Source organism: Sciurus carolinensis, chromosome 9, assembly GCF_902686445.1.
Source record: "Sciurus carolinensis chromosome 9, mSciCar1.2, whole genome shotgun sequence".
Lineage (NCBI taxonomy): Eukaryota > Metazoa > Chordata > Mammalia > Rodentia > Sciuridae > Sciurus > Sciurus carolinensis.
In genome coordinates this window covers 49,143,260-49,157,644 of record NC_062221.1, presented here as the reverse complement: position 1 = coordinate 49,157,644, position 14,385 = coordinate 49,143,260, and the positions used below count along the sequence as shown (strand labels likewise).

The 14,385-nt window shown below is 38.6% G+C and overlaps 1 protein-coding gene across 1 annotated transcript in view; it reads right to left on the bottom strand.

The window, feature by feature from the left end:
• The window catches only part of Kcnmb2 (potassium calcium-activated channel subfamily M regulatory beta subunit 2), a 237,430-nt gene extending 229,633 nt beyond the window's left edge, over positions 1 to 7,797 (bottom strand). Inside the window, exon 1 of the mRNA XM_047565056.1 lies at positions 7,515 to 7,797. The gene's annotated coding sequence lies outside the window, so the exon portion shown is untranslated. The remainder of the gene's footprint in view (positions 1 to 7,514) is intronic.
• Between the last annotated feature and the right edge of the window lie 6,588 nt (positions 7,798 to 14,385).

The following is a 14,385-nucleotide window of genomic DNA, read 5'->3' as shown; positions in this document are numbered from 1 at the left end:
AGGGAAACACCAAGGTGACAAGGAATCTGCATGTTGGGATTCATCTGACATTTTCCCCATTTAGTTCTAATGCTGGCAAATGTAAACCAAAGTCCTCCTGTCCAGCATTCCAACCACCTTCTCTTTCTTCCCTGAGAAGTCCGCAGGTTTGACATCTTGACAGCTGACTTATCCCCCACCCCCAGCTGAAATTCTCACCCTGGCTCATCTGTCACCAGGCTTTGATGAGGAGGGGGCTTAGGCATTTGCTATCTGAGCTGTCAGATTCCAAGGCAGCTTGGAGTGAAGTTCCCACCATGTGCTTTAGAAAGATAGGGTAGCGTCTGTGGGCCAACAGCAGAGAGGAAGGAAGAGAAAACAGAAAGAGCATCTGTTATAGATAGAGAATATAAAGAGGTGAGAGGCCAGGTGAATGAGAGCAGGTCCAGGGCTTATTATTATAAGGTAGTCCCACTTAGCATCCTGTTTCTGAGGTGTGTGATTTACTAGTCCACATGGTCCTTTACCCTCTTTACATCAACTGGATACTGAGAAATCCAGTATGCACATCACTGATTTGTTCAAGAAACCTATTGAACACTAACTACTACAAGAACTCTGCTCTGTACTGTAGCAACCATGACACAGTTCTTAACTTTCCAGAGACTTACAGTTTAATATGGTGGGTAGAAAGACAGAAATAAATGACCCAAAGACCACAGCACCGTGTGATAAGGCCATGGTGGAATTATGCAGAGGGCATTCTTGGAACAAAAGGTGCAATATCTTATGAAGATTATTTAAAAAAAATACCTTTAAACTGTGACATTTTTATGACAATGGCACCCACACTTTTGGAGAGATACTACTGTTGATTCTGGTTGCTGGAACAGAAGTAGATTTGAGAAATATTAAAGGAAATCTCTACAAGAATACAATCATTAGCTGCAGAAACGAAACTCCAGGGATTCAAAATACAAGAAGTTATTTGGTGCAGGCTGATGTTCAGAGTTGAAGGAAAAGTTCACCTATGTAGTTGATCAGTATTTGAGAGTTTCTTGATAGTTTAATTGGAGGCACTGAGATTTTTATTGGGCAATTAAATGAAACACCCTTTGCATTCACAAATTAGTCAAGCTAAATCTGGAATAATTGATGATGCTAATTGCCTCTTTTATGCACATTGCACACTGAAGTCACATTGTATGATTGTGCATGTATCTGGCCAAAGCGGCAAGAATGTGGCCAGAGTGAAGAGGCCCGAAATTTTAAAACTGGATCCTGACAAGACTGAGGGAAGGTTCTTGGTTAAAGTTTTGTCTCCAGTACCTGTATCTATAAAATTTGGTTTGGTATGTCAGGGAGGCAGACATTTTCCTTGATTTTTCCAGAATTACTTCTTTCTTTTGGGGTCCAATAAGAAATGAGCCAACATCACATATTTTAGGAAAATCTGTCTCTGGTTCTGATCAGCTGCTCCATAGCCTTGAACTACTCTATTGATGCTAATGACTCAAATTATGCCTAGTGAATGAATCTGGAGATATGCAATACCAAGAAGTAGAAGGTAGAGGAGGACTGGGGATGTGACTGAGTGGTGGAGCCCTTGCCTAGTGGGTGCGAGGCCCTGGGTGCGAGGCCCGGCATTGTAAAACAAAATAAAACAAAAACCAAAGGTGATTTTTAAACAAAATCTCTCGGTGTCATGCAATTGATGTTCACGGTTTCATCTTAGATAATGGTAGTTAAGTGCAAATAGATAATATATAGTATGTATTCAGTTTATGCTAACACCTAGCCCTAGATGATTTTATTTAAACCGTGACCCCATGAATTATGTGCTATTTCTACCTGCATTTCTGCAGAGGAGAAGGAAGCTCAGCAAGCTAAACAACTGAAAACAGACAAGACTGATACACAAACTAAGGTGTTCATAAATGTGAAGCTGGTTCCAGTGTTCCTTTATCCTGCATGTCTAGAGATGGAGGTTTCTTAATTTGCAACTTCCCATTCACTTAGTTTGTTCATGGAAGTTCCAGCCTATGTCTTGTCAAAGGAAGGAGGATGTAAAGCACCCCTATTGTTCACAGCAGGGGAAAAGCCTCTTCTTCAATTTCTCCCTTAAAAGAGTCCCCTAATCACTGGCAGCCTTCAGTCACTAAATACATTAAAGATGGTTCATCTGACATTCTGTTTATCAAGAGTCTGTATGACTGAAGGGAGAGAAAATTGTGATAGCTTACTGGATTTTTGACCTTGAGCAATTTGGTTAACTTCTACACACCTAAGTTTTCTTATCTGTTCAATGGAAAGTATAATATCAACTGCTGAGACATGATCTGAGGATTAAATGACAATAGTGATGGAAAAACTATTACTGCTTAGGCTTCTCCTCCTCTGCCAGGTACTCTGATGGGAAAGTGGCACACAGATCACATTTAATCATTAACCCAAAGAGGTAGAGATTACCACCATCATCAAGTAAGTACCAATGAGAAAACCAAAGCTCAGCAACATTTTAACAACTTGCCCAAGATTTCCTACTTATCTCACAGATTCAGACCAAGTTCTTCTATTCTTAAAGCCTGTGCTTATCTCAGATGCCATGTCCTTTTCATGGTGTACCACCTCTTTGACTATAAAAATCCTAGAAATACTGGACATTATCATTTATACCCAACTTGGACAATAAGATTATTTTATTATGCTTTCATTACTTGAAAACACACACTTTATGAATGGTACAGCATCCCTGTTAAATAGATCATGAGGTTGTTCCATGTTGATTTAGGGAGAATGAAAACGAATAGTACAGTTATTGATTATTATTGGTTGGCTCCTATTGCCATAAAAGCTACTTGGAGCTTCACCTGAAAGGCATACTGACTCCAGCTGCAACTTCTAAACTGGTTTTGTCATTCCTTCCCTGACCAACAAGGGAGAGCAAAGAAAATATAGACCATGTTTATATCCATAGTCATTTGTATAGGAGATCTGTAAAGATGTCCTTTTTGAAATAGAAGTCATCTTCTGGATAAGATCAAATTCAGGCAAATTGAATTTTTATTTGCTTTGACATAGATTGGAATCAGTGATGTGATTTTCCCCCCTCCTGTGCAGAGAGGATGAAGAAAATCATCTTAATAAATTTCCTTGACTTTTTTGAAGGTGTTTCAGTATCTGTAATTTTTGGAAAAAGCAATAGGGTGTTATGCCACTGAACTCTGACGCTAAGATTGAAATAGTTACACTTGGAATCTAATGCTACTAATGAACTTTGATGGGGGAAAACATTCAATTCCTATGTTGAACAACTTGTTCATTCATTTGACAATTGCTTATTGTGTGCCTACTATATAAGAGACCTATTCTAGATGCTACAGAACAGCAGGGAACAAAGCAAGATCCCTGCTTTCATCAGGTTTACATTGTAGCAGGGGGAAGAAGGACAAGGGATACTTGACCTGTAACCTGTCAGGGATATTATAGTGTGCTGTAGAGAACAAGAAGGCACAGGCTGGGAATGAGAAGTGAGCACGGTGGTGTGTTTTAAAAGATGGTTTTCAAGGAAGTCTTCTCTGATAAAGTGACTTTTTAAAAGAGACCTGAAAAAGTGAAATGACTACCTAGGGGAAGAGTTTCTTGGATGGCAGGCACAGCAAAGTGGAGGGCTGAAGGTTTAAAGTGTGTTGCGGGTTTGAGTCCAGGAAGCTCTTGTGGCCTAAGTGAAATGGGAACAGGACTGTGGTGACATAGGAGGTAGGAAGAGCCAGATAACTCCACAGCCTGTGGGCCGTCGCAAGGCTTGGGCCTCTGTCTGCAGCTGGATGGGAAGACTAGAGGCTTGTCAGCAGTGGATATGATTTAATTTCAATTTGATATGATCACTGGTGTTGGGTATAGAATTAAATGTAATTAGATGTGTGTATAGGAGCAGAGGGGAGACAGACAAAGAGATTGATTGTGAAAAAAGACAATAATCTGGGAGTTGGTGGTCAGCCGTGGAAATTTAATTTTACGTACAGTTTAGGTATAGTTTTAAGGTAGAGATGACAGGATTGTCTATGACATGTGAAGGACAAAGAAGTTTCAAAGAAGACTCCCAGATTTTTCTTCTGGGCAAGTGGAGTAATGGAATTTCCAATTACCTGCATAGAGAAAATATGGAAGGAGGATATTTTGTGTGGAAATTAAGAAATTTGATTTGGAACATGTGAAGTGTAAATGTAAGTCATTTAAGTGGAAATGTTATGTAGGAAGTTATGTAAGTCTGAGATTGGAAAGTAAGTCTAGCTTAAGGATTGGAATTTGTAAACTGTGTATAGATAGTTTCTAAAATTTAATGACTGGATCTGACTCATTCAGAGGTAAGTGTAGATAAAGAAGAGATTTCTAGTTGTGATACAATACACTCCAACATTTTAATATTTAGCAGATAATGGAGAATCAGAAAGACAGTTTTTAAAACTTATCTATTCATAAAGCAAGTAGAAATTATACACACACACACACACACACTCTCTCTCTCTCTCTCTCTCTCTCTCTCTCCTTTAGTAGGAAACCTGAGTGAAGAGGTTTGAGTCACTATCTAAGGAAAGATAATGCTGTTTTTCTCATATCTATCAAAAAATCCAAGGAAGCCATGGCCAAGGAATGGCATCTCTGCTCAGTCTTGCTTGGACAAAGAAATCACTTTGGAATTTGGGGTGAAACAAATGATCTGAATGAAGTAAGATAATGGGCAAAGATGGCAATGTGGTTTGAAAAGGAAATACAGATAAACTTTCATGATATACCGTCTTGTGATTATTAATATACTACATGATCTTTGAAAAATGACAACTTTAGCAACAGTGCAAATAAAGAGTACAAAATGGATTTATCATTACACCCATTGATGAGATACTGCTGTTAACATTTTGGTGCACTTTTTTAGTTTTTTGTTCATGCACACATGCATACTAACAACATTAGGGTTATCGTATGTACATTATTGTAGTCTGCTTTTCTATTTGATATAATATCATGGATTTTTTGAATATTCATTTTAGATTCTTGGGTGGGAGAAGGGAGAAGATTGGAGAGAAGACTGTGTTAGTGTGAGAAATGTCTTGTCCTGTCCCATGTCTTTCAATAAAGAGGGATGGCGACAGTGTGTGTGTATGAGACACAGAGGACAAGATGACTCTGAACTCTCAGTTGTGGTGACGGATATGGTGACTGTGCTGCCCATGAGGACTAAGATAGTGATACTGACTCAAGCTTTGCTTATTTTTTATGTCAGGATGGATTCCAGATTTTCCTCTTGTATAGCTGGGGGATTGCTTTCTTTACTAGATATAGCAGCAACCTTTAGGGAAGAATGTCTGGGAATGATTTGGTTACCAATGTAAATGGGCAGTGAGATTAATTTGTGACACTAAGTAGATTGTTTGACTAAATTACTTGGCTTGGCTTTTTTTTTTTTTTCCATAGCTGACAAGAAAATAATCATCTTTCTCCTCTGGTTTTCATTTCTGTGGGGGATACAATCAAGATACACCAGTAAGATTTCATATAGCAACGTTTTCCATAAGTCCATGAAAATTTTGAAAAATCCTCTGTGTTTACCAGTAAAGTGCTAACAGCACAATCACAGCAAGATCATTTCTCCCATTGACAAGTTTGATGGCACGAATTACCTTTAAAGTTAGTATTGGATCTGATTAGTTTCAGAAGATATTGGTAGGACCAAAGCCAATAAAAGTCCTCCTAAAATTAATAAACACAGTAGAAATCATATCCGTTTGTAAACTTCTGCCTTCACCAAGTAAAATATGTGTGTGTATGTGAGTTTCTGTATATTTCAAACTCTCTCCTTCTATAGATAGGTTTTTGACTGGTGAGCTCAATTGGCTAGAGAATGGGATTTGACAAGGTCAAGGTCACGCATCCACTGGCCACAAAAAAGCAGAAAACTATGCCATAGTCATCAATTGCACCAGGAATCCTACACAGTCCTTTCATGGATATGTGCACTGGGTCACATAAGAGATTTAGCGTGAGAGTATAGCTGGTTCAGTAACATCCATTACACTGTTATGAAAAGCAGACACACACAACTTCAGGCACAAATGCCACCCGCTATGGGGCAGTGATTTCAACTTTGCATGAGAATAGCAGTATATACCCAGAAGCTCACAAATGCACAAACTCAATTGCATCAGAGAAAAGCAAAAGCCCCACTTAGCCTTAATTCCACTATTTAGCTGAAAACGAACATACTGTAATTGTCTTTCACTTTTGGTTCTAGTTAAATCTGCATTAATACTGAAGTTGTAAACTTATTTGAAGAATACTACATTCTTTTACAAAAAATGCTATCATATTTTACATCTTTACCATTCAATGTAATCAAATCAATGTATAAGAACACAGAGTTTTTAAAAATAGAAAATGATATCTTTACATCTTGGAGTTCATGAAGTCCATTGGAGAAATAAGAAAACAGTACTGAGGATTCGCTCACTACGTTTCTACCACTTCACAGTGAGGGTCAAGTGCAATGACAAAGACTGAAAGTTGCACCACAGACCAAGTTGGGAAAACACAGGTTTCTGATCATTACATTTTTGCTTCAAAGATCTCAGTCTGTGATTTCCTGGCGTTTCCTTTTCCGATCCAGTTCTACCAATCCCATATAAAGTACAAATCTGTGTAAGTGCCTCTGCAAACCTACTCATTACCCACTGGACTTTGGAACCGAACTGTCCCTCTCCTCTTTCAAGGAGAATTGTGCTTTTATGCTGTTCATTAAAAAAAAAAAAAAGGGTAAAAACGTCAAGACCATAACCTCTAACGAATCACATTTACATCTGCAGCCCCGGCAGTTGTTCAAAAGCAAGAGCAGGCACAGAGAGAAAACCCCTTCTTCTGTCTAAAACTCTTAATCTCCTTTAGCAAAACCAATAATACAAACAGTGTGGATCAGCCCTTCAATATGCAAGATGGACGAAGGTACTACCCAATTTTCTTCTGTGATAGATTAAACCCCAAATAGTTCTTTTTGAGGGAAATCCGTCACAATCTTCCAATTTCTCCTTTCAAAAACCACACTCTGAGTACGAAAGCACATTGACCATGGCACTAAAATATTTACCTAACAGGTTTCAGGAGCCTCCTCTTTATTTTTCTTGGACCTTTATGCCTCCCACCCGCCAAAATCTTCACTCAACCCTCCCACTCACCCCGCTGGCACCACAAATAGGAAGCAAAGTGTTTTCTCCGTGACCTCTAAGCATTCTACTCGATGGGAAAAGCAACGTGGAATGCACACTCAGCAGGCTACGAGCCAGCCTGGAGCCGGTTCCTCCTCGAGGCATTTCTGACATAAAACATAATACTATCCACTGTGTTTTGCTCTAAGCAGTCTGTCTCCCACTCCCCTTCCTGCTCCTCACTCCGCACCTGGCTGCAATTCGTGACCCACACAGCACAGAGCAAACAAAAAGCACGGAAACAGCAACAGATTCCTTTGTTTTACATGCAAATCCTACCTCCGGTAGTTGTCACATCTTCCTCAAAAGCCACGCTTAATTTTTAATGACAGCGATCCAGTGCAGTCTTCCAAGTAGCCACGGTAATCATCGTTACCTCTCGTGCCTAAAGCCTTTGTACACCATTAATGTCACAACCCTTGCTAACTCATAGCTTTAATACTCCTTGCTCAAAATGTCTGAAAGAGTTTGGAAGGACAATAGGAGTGACAGGCACGCTAGACAGCCATGCTTAAAATTAGTTGTCGGAAGCTCCGTTGAAGCTGCTTCATACTGTTTTTAAAGCGTGCAGGAGGTAGGATTTATTAGCCTATGATAGGCATGCTGTTTCTGTTTTTATTAAATACTGTAATAGGCTGTCTGTTAGCAATGCTGTGATAGGTCCAGCATCACTTCCCCACTGCTTTCGAATTCTCATATTAAAAAGGGAGAGAGGGCTCAGACTTCCTTCCCACAGACACCACCCTGGCTTACTGGATCAGATTTCCAAAACCTCTGTAACTACAGGAGAAAGAACTTTTGTAAATAGGTATTTCTACCTGAAAGGTGAACTTGAGAATAAATGCTATTGGATTTTCTTACTCTTAGCAAGGGGATCCCGTTCTTCCCAGTTACAAAAATAAGTGATCTCTAGAGTTAGGTAAGAGAATCAATCCAAATAAGAAAAGTTCTCACCAATTATTGAGGTATGATTTATGCTATATGTTTACAGGAAATCTCAAATTACGTATCATGGACTGAATAGACCAATGGGTGCATTTAGTTATTATTATAAGCTATTTACAAAGCTTTTGGTTCTTGTTTGAAGCAGGCACTGCTGTCAGAAAGGAAAGGATGAGTGGTGGGCGGAAGGGGTACGCATGTGTACACACCTGGATCCATTTTGGACAGTCACGATCATGGAAGATGAAAGAGGAATTTCTTACCATTGGCCAGAGAGGAGGGTATTATGTGTCTAGAAATGCTACTCTGAAAAGTTGTGTAAATACCTTTCCAAAGGGAGCAGAAAAAGTTCTTGGCTCCCCGAAACGAGGAAAATGTCTTATGTTCTAAGTACCCAGATAGAGTCATTTTTTTCTGCTTTTATTTCTCCCTTCCTGAGACCCCAAGTGCAATACTTTTGTAGTAGTTACTATGGAAACTGAGTGGTCTGCTCTGGGGGAGGGGCTTAGAGAGAGTAGCAGATGTAATATGGATGGAAATGTGGTATACTGTCCTATAGAACTAAAAAAGAACAGTGATTAACAAACACTGCAAATAAACTCCTAGAACAAAACCTCAAAGGGAATGATTGTAAATCATAGTTATTTAATTACTAGTAGTTTTATTATCTAGACATGCTATAATGATTAAATCATAGCATCCACTATTTTATTACATGCAAGAACTGAATATCTGAATTGTTCAGATGTCTGATAAAAGGGAGACACTATTTTTTTACCTTTCTTTTTCTAAACTTCTGGTTGTTGGTTTGAATATGCCCTGATTGTATGTGACTTTTAGTTGTTACTTGACTGGTGACAATTTCTTCTCAGGAATAAAATGTGATTTAGGGGAAAAATCTTTTTGTATCATTAACCATAATCCTTATAGTGATTTCCTTGGGGACAAATCAAATTCAGAAAACACTACAATTTGAATTTCAAAAAAATAATCTGTGCCCATTTAGTTGGTAGGACAGAGCAGACTTTTTGTATTTTTCAATTCTTCAAATAGAAAATTATGTTGTGTCTAAGACCTTCGCTACCTCATGATTCATGCAAGAGAAACTACTTCTTATCAGAATAATTAAATTTTTACAGTTGTAAGGATAGTGAGGAATATAGAATTATTGTCTTTAGTACCTCAGTTTCACAGTTTGTAATGGGAGAAATTTATACCAGCACAGTAAGAGCACAAAAATCACAAAGTGAATTTGTCCAGAGGTAATTCTTCAGGATTTTATGTAAATACTGTTTTTTTTGTAAGCAACCATATCATCCAAAAATTTGTAATGGAATAAGGATTACTTCAGTGGAAAAGTATTTATGATATTTTCGTAAATGATGGGAGAAGAATATATGAATTGTATATCCCCAATTTTTTGAATATAGCAAAGTGTGTAAAGGATAAACTAAATACCGTATAAGCACCACACATATGATTTGGAGAAAAAGAGAGACAGAGGAAGAGAGGAGAAGGAGAGTGGAGAAGGAAGGAGGAAGAAAATACCGCAGGTGGAAACCTCTCTCTAATCCTACTTGTGTTAATAATACAAGAGATGATTGGGTAAGATTTTAATTCTGGGATGAAGTGAGAGGGTGGGACCGGGGCAGGGATGGGTTAGTTGAGCTTTGGGAAGGTTCATTCCTGGAAGAGCAGAGAAAGTGTGTGTCTGGACCTCTGAGAATGAAGGAGGAGGTGGCTGCCATACGAGGTTCCTGTGAATTCAGGGGGAATGCAGTACTAGGTGAGGATGGTGTGTTAGGGTGGGAGGGAGGAGCAGGAAATGAGGAAAGGAAGCTGAAGGGAAGGGAAGAAGAGGGAAAGACAGGAGATCTATGAGGAAAAGAGAAAGGAAAGAATTTCTCCAAGCTACGTGGCGCTGGAAGAAGGCACAGACTTTGGGATAAAGAGACCTGACTTTGAGACTTGGTTCCATTTGCTCGTTGGAGTCTCCCAGGTTAAAATGGAATCAGCAGAATGGCTGTTGCTGGATGAGAGTGATACGAAGCAGGGCACGTGATAAGGCAGAAGTAAAGTTCTTTATCAAGTAAAATGTTGCAATAAACATTAACTATTACTGAGCAGGAAGAAAGAGGACAGATGATTTGAGAGGAGAAAAGAGGAGGAAGAAAGAACTTTGAAGAAAAGGAGGCATGAACAGAAAAGCAGAGAAGGGCTGGTGGAAGAGGGAATTTCTCCGTTTGAGACCTATTAGAGAATTTTCTTCTTCTGTTTTGTTTTCTGGATTGCATCCTAGTAATCTTTGCTTTAGTTCTATCCCTTTAATGAAGTTACAGAATAGCAAGCATCTTTAGAACCCATGCCTTCTTCAACAAGAGGGAAACCTATGTTGCATTTGTTAAAAGCTTGTTCTACCATTTCGAACACAGCTGATCTGAGGATTCAATTTAGTAACTCTCTAAGTGTTGCCTTTCTGTGTAGTTCCCTGGAGAAGGAAGTTTGGTTAGCAGAAGGCAGGAACTGAAGTGATATTTCAGAGCTATATTACCAAACACATTCGGCGAGAATGCTCTGTGCATCTGTAACTTGATAACATTTCCACAGCATCTGCTCTCTGAATGCACATAAGAAAACTTGTTCTGGAAAGAATTTGTGTGTGCTAACAAATATTAGGTTGAGAACTGGAGACTGGGTGAGAACAATGTGATCGCACACGCACAGAATTTGCAGTTTCCATGCACAGCCGGCAAGTGCAATGGTTTAATGAATGGAATGATGAATGCATAATTTCATTATGAGTCATCACGATCAAAATGAAAATTTGATAGATACATAAGTAGAAAATGTAGTTATCTGTTACAGACACAAGTGATAATTATATTTTGGAGTATGTAATTTATGCTTTGAATAATACAGTGAGTAAGTGCATTTGCCCTGTTGTGACTATTTTCTAGGAATGACAGAAAAGTTTGTTCAGAAACAGCTTCCTTCCTGTTGTTTTCCTGTGCACGCTGAAGCTGACTCACTCTGAAGTGATCTTCAGTACCACTTTAGGAACACAAAAGGGCTTTCTCTAGGATAAATCCAAATGCTTAGCCATAGAAATTAAAAGACAATCATTGAAGAAAGCCTAATGTGATAGCAGTATCTAACTTCTGATTCTGAAAGGAGTGCTTTCATTGGTCTGCATCACTTTTCATAAAACCCTTCCTTCTGATTTGAGATTTAAAAATTATTAATGAAATCTGAACTTCTAGAAGTTTAAATTTATACAGTATCTTCACCCACATCCTAGTTACTCCTCAGGAAAGTTATTGGAAAGCTGGGCACATATCGATAACCCCATTTCCATCTAGGAAAATGAAGCATGAGGGAGGTTCAGTGATCACGTAGCCTGTACGTACATTTCTAATTCAGAATCCAGGGTTTTTAAGTTATGAAAATTTGCACCTAGCTCCTCATCTTTATTCTGGTTAAAACTTTTTTCTTTGTGAGATCCAGATGATGGATTTATTTTTTTATTTTAAAACTTAAAAACAGAGACTAGAAAAAGAAACCACACCCTGGAAAGAAATGTTTGCAGAAGATATACGTGATAAAGGATGGTAATCCAAAATATACCAAGAACCCTTAAAACTCAACAGTAAGAAAATGAATGACCCAATCAAAATTGTGCCAAAGATCTAACAGACACTTCACCAAAGAAGATAAATAGATGTGAATAAGTATCTGAAAAGATTTTCCAGATCATATGTCATAAAGGAAATGCAAACTAAAACTATGAGTTCCAACTTCTCACCAATTATAATGACCCAAATGACCAACACTGATAAGAGCAAATGGTGGCAAAGATCTGGAGCAATGGGAACTCCCATTCATTGCTGGTGGGAATCCAAACTGGTACAGTCACTTTGGAAGACAATTTGGCAATGTTTTATAGAACTAAGCAAACTCTTACCATACTGCTAGCTTTGAATATGTTCTCCAAACTTAGTGCATTGGAAGCTTGATTTCCAATGCAAGAGCATTGAGAGGCAGGACATTCAGAAGGCGATTAGGAGGTCTCATGCTGCTATTGGGAAAATGGGTTAGTTAGTTATGGCAGGAATGGGTTTCAGATAAAATAATGAGTTTGTTTCCTCTCTCTGTCATTGTATGCACTTGTGTGCACAGGAACATGCACATCACATGTTCTCTTGCCCTTCCTTCTTTTACCATCCAGCATAAAGTCTCTTGCCAGATGTGGGCCCTTCAACCTTGAACTTCCTGGCATCCAGAACTGTATGAAGTAGATTTCTGTTCTTTATAAATTACCCAGTCTCAGATATTCTGTTACACCAGCACAAAACAGATTAAGACACACATGATCCAGCAATCTGGATCCTAGACATTTGACCAAAGGTGTTGAAGATTTATGTCACACAAGAAAGTGACACATGGATATTTATTTGTAGCAGTTATATTCATAATTGTCAAAATTTGAAAGTAGCCAAGATGACTTTTAATAGTTGATAAATAGTTGATAAATAGTGAATAAACTGTGGTAATTCAGAAAATGGAATAGAATTCAGGGCTGAAAAGAAATGCGCTATCACAAGCTATGAAGTGACATGGAGGAGACTTAAATGCATGTTAATAAGTAAAATAAACCAATCTGAAAAGGCTATATGCTGATTCTAAGCATATGACATTCTGACAGAAGGCACAACTTTGAGACAATAAACAAATAAGTGTTTGCCAAGGGATGAGAGGGGTGAGAAAACTAGAGTACAGAACAATTTTAGGTAGAGAAAATGCTCCGTAGGATGCGAGAATAATGGATACATGTCATTACACATTTTTCCAAGCCCATATAATGTACAATATCAAAAGTGACCCTAATGTAAACTATTGATATTGGGTAATTATGATGTATCAATGTAGATTCATCAATTATAATAAGTAGGGGGAGCTATGCATATGTGGGGGCAGGGAGCAGAAGAGGGGATGTGGGGGAAACTTTGCATCTTCCTTTCAATTTTACCATGAACCTATAAGTGTTTTTTAAAAAATAAAAGCTTTATGGAAATCAGTATGGAGATTAGCAATCCTACTCCTGGGTGTATGTCCAAAGAAAATGAAATCAGTATGTTAAAGAGACATGTACACCCCATGTTTATTGCAGCACTATTCGTAATAGCCAAAAAATAGAAAGAAACTAAGTGTCTGTCAGCTGATGAGTGGATAAAGAAAATGTGGTACATATACACAATGAAATACTATTCAGCTATAAAAAAAAATAAATCCTGTCATTTGCACCAACACAGATGGAATTGGAGATCATTATGTTAGGTGCAACAAGAAAGGCAAGTACCCTATGAGCTCATTTATATGTGGAATATAAAAACAATGATTCATAGAAATTGTAAGTAGAGCAGTGAGAGTGAATCCTGCAGGAACCTACCTGACCCCCTGCCTTATAGCAGTTAATCTTACCTCAATATTTCATGCAACGTGTTTCCATTTGATATGCGTGTGATTGAAATGGGGAAAAGGAGGCAGGCGATAATAAAATATGCATAGTTATCGACCAGCATTTCTAGAGTAGTAGCAACATCCTGCCCAACAGTCTGCCTCCACCACACACAGACAGAGATGCTCCCGAGCCCTCGCTCCGATGCCCCTGGGAGAGCACTCATGAGCCAGTCTAACCACTTTCAGAGCCATCATTCTCTGACTGAGCCCTTGCATTTGGCAGACAGGTCATGGAGGCTGCATTACCATCCTTCTGAAGCCTGTCAGAATATTGGACATAGATCAACTTTAAAATAAAACATAAAATAGAGCATTGACAGTTGTTGGAGTTTTATTTCATTTGGATTCTCCCACTTACAGGCCCAGCCACAATCTTCATTCTTACAGGAACATGGACTACACGAATCTGGTACTCCAGACTGCTGTTCCTGTGTACCCTCTACACAACATAGTGTTAGCGCTACCTGCTGCTTTTAATATAATAAGTTAATTAAAAGACATCTGTCTTCCAACACAATAAAACAAAAACAAAAAAATCCATGGTATGCAGAAAGCCCCAAGGGTGGGTACAAAGGACCAGGATGTATATTGGTGTTCACATTCACATATATTTTATTAACTCACTTTATGCTGCTAGATTCTTCAAGTGAGGGAAGAACCATTGGACAAAATTCTTTCTAGCCAAGTGTGA